The sequence below is a fragment of the Marmota flaviventris genome, chromosome X, assembly GCF_047511675.1.
Source record: "Marmota flaviventris isolate mMarFla1 chromosome X, mMarFla1.hap1, whole genome shotgun sequence".
NCBI lineage: Eukaryota > Metazoa > Chordata > Mammalia > Rodentia > Sciuridae > Marmota > Marmota flaviventris.
In genome coordinates, this window is record NC_092518.1 from 20,519,858 (window position 1) to 20,525,256 (window position 5,399).

At 34.1% G+C, this 5,399-nt stretch overlaps 1 non-coding gene across 1 annotated transcript; it reads left to right on the top strand.

The window, feature by feature from the left end:
* Window positions 1–3,756: 3,756 nt before the first annotated feature.
* On the top strand, window positions 3,757–3,828 carry Trnaa-agc (transfer RNA alanine (anticodon AGC)). Its single transcript has one exon. It is a non-coding gene; the product is annotated as a tRNA-Ala (tRNA).
* Window positions 3,829–5,399: the final 1,571 nt, after the last annotated feature.

Here is a 5,399-nt window from a genome sequence, read left to right on the forward strand (position 1 = left end):
TAGTGAATCCCTATCAGGGGATTAATGCACTGATTAGGTTAAGACTCTCACAATACAATAATTTCTCCTTTGAACCTTGTTGCATTGTCTCACACATGAGCTTTTGGGAACACCTCACATCCAAACCATGATATTACACAAGCTTGAAATTGAAGTTCATCTCTCAGGGGTGACAGCCTGGCCCCAGCCAGCTGCAGATTATCTCACTGTGGTCAAGGACACTAGCCCTAAACTGTGGAGGGAAATCTCAGAAAAGCTGCCTGTGCTGTAGACAAATGACCAAAAGAGAACCTGGTCTCTGCCCTGCCTCCTAATCCCTTTTTCCCATGGAGGGTGGAGGCTGCTGGCCACAAAGGGTATAGCAGTATGTTTAAGCACAGTTAGTTTACTACATGGGCACAGGAATAGTCTTCCCTGTTATGATCTGACAGAGATAACCCATTTGGCCAAGGAATATTCATCACTGGGGCAAAGCAATTCTTCCTATAACAGTAGCCCATCAAACTAAATGCCTGGGGGAGAAGGACAGAATAAATAATTGCACCCAGAAAAGAAAAAGACACAAACTAAAGCCAACCTGTGTTTTGTAGGTAGCATTTGCAAAGGGATCTTCAAGGAAGCCCAAAGAAAAAGATGGAAAGGTCCTCCTTCAATACATACCAATATGTATAAGAAAAAGGTCCAAAAGGAGCCCCTGGGTACAGTGGACAGTGGGTAACTCATTTAAAGTTGATGGTATCATGATATTGATAAGGCAAACAGGTCAGGCTCAAAAATACCCTGTACTCCAACCCCTTAAATGCAACCTGGGAGAAAAAAAGATTAATTCACAGATTTTGTATATGCCAGATTGTCTGATCCCTCTTCTGGGATGAAATTTGTTGTGTAAATTAAATGTACACATAACATTCATAAGGATTGTTTCTGAATATGAATTTAAGAATGGGACTGAAACTAAAAAAAAAGATAAAGTCATAGCTATGGAAATATATTTTAGTATGGAAAATAGAAGGCAAAATAATGTTTGATTCATGATTTAGATGAAATGTTGTATTGTGTAATTTGTCAAGAGCCCTGCCTTACCCAAGATAAGACTTTGCCTCCCACCTTATTCCATGTTAGAATGTCTCTAAAATAGGCTAGAGTTGAGTTCATTTAGAGTTGTGTTCAAAAGATCAAATTTTGTTATAAACATTACTGTGATCTCAAAATAAATGGAATACTATACATAACTAAGTAAAGGTTTAAGATTATAAAAAAATCATTGTACTTGGTTCATACCTATTATACAAACTGAATGTTTTTGCTCTGTTAATTTCTTTTTTTATTTTCCTTGTAAACTTTTAACTGTTGCCTGTTAGTGTTTTGTAAAGGCAGTGCTTCAAATAAAAATACCAGAGTTAATTTAAGATAATAATTCATCACCTATAGGACAGATAGCATACAATGCTGACTTATAGTACTAATACTGACCCCAATTAAATGACAGTGGTAAACTTAAAGTTATAGATATTAAAGTTATAACCTGTTATTCCCACTTTAAGATTGGTAGAACTGGCGTACTGGGTATTTGAAATAAAAAACTTGGAGATCAAAGTCAAAGTAAAAAGGTCAAGGAAAAAGTACCCACATTTTGGCCTCTTGCCCTCTAAGATTAGCCAGGATCCAGAAAACAATGAGGCCACTCTCTGGGACCTACAAATCTGGTGATTCACCTGATTTGCCAATCAAAGAGATTGAGGGGACCCTGGAGAACAGGAAGCCAACCAGTGTACATTCTGCAAAGAGGAGGATCATAGGAGAAGGAAATGTTCCTGATGCTTCCAAGAGAAGCCATGTATGGTCAGCAGGACCCTGACCCATCCTAGCAGATGGCACCACAGGTAGAGGAAAGCTAAAGGAGCCAAAAGGCTTCACACATACATCCTCATGAGTGATCTCTAAGGAATTGCAACTCACCCTTAAGAGTAGATAGGAACAAGTTTGGATTTGGCAAAATTGGTCTTAAATACCTGGCAGGAGAGTATAGCCTATGCACAGTCCTACATGGACACTTTTTGAAAATATTTATTATTTAGTTGTAGTTGGACACAATACCTTTATTTTATTTATTTATTTTTATGTGGTGCTGAGGATCCAACCCAGGGCCCTGCCTGTGCTAGGCAAGTGCTCTACTGCTAAGCCACAACCTCAGCCCCCTATGTGGATGTCTAAAAGGAAAAACATTGTTCTTTTTTAAAAATGAAACTTAAGATGTACACTTATGTCAGTGATACAAAAGTAACTAAAGCTGAAGGCTTTAAAGGACGGTTTCTTGTGTGGCAGTGCCTAATAATAAATACAAAGTACTCTAGAGTTTCAAGTTTGTTCTGAGTTAATTTGAGACTTATTTCATAGAATTATAAATTTTCTTAACTTCCTACATTGATAAACATGATTTGTTCTTCACTGATACAATTATGTGTTACTGTCTTCTTGGTTTTCAGAGGAAATACTAAGTGCTTTTGTGCTAATATTAACAAAAAGGTAAAGCTCTACTGTCTTGTTTATTGTTGTCTCAGCATGATCTTTGCCCTATGTATGCCTTGTCCAGTCACCTGCCATCTGCCACTGTGGACCTCTGGACTGCTCTGATGTTGAATACCCTTAACTGTCCACACCCCACCTGAAAGAGAACAAGGAAAAGGACTTTGAGTTACTTCCCCCAACTTCACACTCTTTCAGCAGGAAGCAGCTAGGAGATATAGTTGTCCATTTTTCCATAGAAATGGAATATAAAAATTGACACTGGGGAAATCTAACAGTTGTTCACTTTATACTTTGAGTACAGCCCTTGATGCTCTGCCACTGCAACTGATTTTTAAAATGTTTCAGTTTCTTTGTCTTCCTTTCTCCCTGCTCCTCCCTAATCTCTCCCCCTTCCTAACCTCAGGGGAAACAAGATTACCTTTCTTCCCCATTTTGAGCAGATTTACAACATAGGAAAGAAGTAATCCAGACTTTGGGCATGGTACCAGAAGATCTCAGAAATGACTATTTCCCAAATTAACAAGTGAATTACAACTCCAACAGAGAACATGTGGAATATAGCTTTCAAGTCACATATTTAAAAGCCCCTATTCTTGCTGATGGGCAGAATCACAGACTCTGGGACAGGAGTCCCCTGTATTTTCTTTTTCCTTTTTTCTCAAAAATAAATTAATAAATTAATTAAAATAAAGGGGGAAATCAAGACCTTCCCAGATAAGCAAAAGTTGAGAGAATTCATCATTACTAGATCTGCCCTACAAGAAATGGTGAAGAGAGCATTAGATCTACCCTACAATAAATGGTGAAGAGAGCATTTCAAAGTTAAATTAAAATACACTAGACACTTATACACTATATATATATATATCATATGATATATATATCTCATATTATATATATATATACACACACACACATACATATATAGATTATCATATGGTAGAGTGTTTTGAAATGTCATTTCATCTGGTTGGTCCATGTTTCTTAATTCCTATGTTGCCTTATTAATCTGTTCAGCACTCTAGTGTAGTTATATAAATCATTAAAAATCTGTTCTAGCTTTTAAAATATAGATAAAAAGCAAAAATAACTGTTAATGGGCACACAAAATTTAAAAAGTAATTAATATGATCAATAATATTCAGTGGGTTGGGAACAGTGGTACTAAGAAAAAGATTTTTTACATACAATTAATCTGTTTTCCCATTAAAATCTATTTGTAGGGGCTGGGTTGTGGCTCAGTGGTAGAGCACTTGCCTAGCATGCATGAGGCCCTGGGTTCGATTCTCAGCACCACATATAAGTAAATAAATGAAATAAAGGTCCATCAACAACTAAAAAAAAAAAAAAAAAACTTAAAAAAATATATTTGTATAACTTTAAGATATTTTATGTAATTATAATAGTAACAACAAAGAAAGTATCTATGGAGAATATACAAGCACAAATAAGAAAGTAATCAAATATAGTGCTACTAAAAATCAGAAAACCACAAAGAAGGCAGCAAGAGATGAAAAGAGGGACATGAAAATAAATACATATACAAATAAATAAATATAGAAAAAAATTAACAAAATGATACCAATAATTTCTTTCCTATAACTAATTACTTTAAATATCAGTGTAATAAGCTTCTCAATTTAAAGACAAACTGGTCAACTGAGTGTTAAAATTATAGAATCCATCTATATAATATATACAAGAGACTGACTTTAGATCTAATTAAACACAAGTTGAAAGTAAAAGAATAGAAAATGATATCCCATGAAAATGGAAACCTAAAGCAAGTAGGAGTGGCCATAATTATTGCAGACAAAATAAACTTTAAGACAAAAGCTGTTACAAGAGACAAAGAAGAATATTACATAATAATAAAATGGTCAATTCACTATGTAGATATAAAAAAATATAACTATGTGTGTACCTAACATTAGTTTCCCAAATACATGAAGCAAACATTGATAGAACTGTAGGGAGAAATAGATAGCAATGCAATATGATAGGACACTTTAATACCATACTTTCATTTATGGGTAGAACAACCAGATTAATAAGGCAACATAGGAATTAAGGAACATTATGGACCAACCAGATCAAATGACATTTCAAAATACTCTACTGTATGATATAAGAGAACCTACATTATTCTCAAATTTCTAAGAACATTCTTGAAGGCCAGGCCAAAGGAGATGCCACAAAATAAAATCTTCAAATGTAAGAAGTTTGAAATCACAGAAGGTATTTCTCCAATCACAATGGAATGAAACTAGAAATAAAGAGCAGAAAAAAATAGAAAAATATACAAATATGTGATAACCAAACAACTAATTCTTAAATAACCAATGAATCAAAGAATATATCACAAGGTAATTTAGGAAATAATTGGAGAGAAATGAAAACTATAGTAGTATATACTAAGATATATAGGATGTAGCAAAATCAGTAAATACAATATACCAAGACTGAGTCATGAAAAAATAAAATAAACAGATCTATAACTAGTAAGGACATTGAAATAGTAATAAAAAACCTTCCAACAAAGAAAATGCCAGAACCAGATGGCATCAATTGAGAATTCCAGCAAATATTTAAGGAGGAATTAACATCAATCCTCTTCAAACTTTCACAAAGAATTAAAGAGGAGGGAACACTCCCAACTCATTCTATAAGAACACCATTAGTCTCACATTGAAAACAAGAAAAAAAAAATGATATAAACTGTAGACCAATATACCTATTGATTACTGATGCAAAAATCTTCAATAAAATGCTAGTACAATGAATTCAACAGTATGTTAACATGATTACATACTATGAACAAATTGTATTTATACCTAAAACATAGATATAACAAATAAAATCTAATCAAT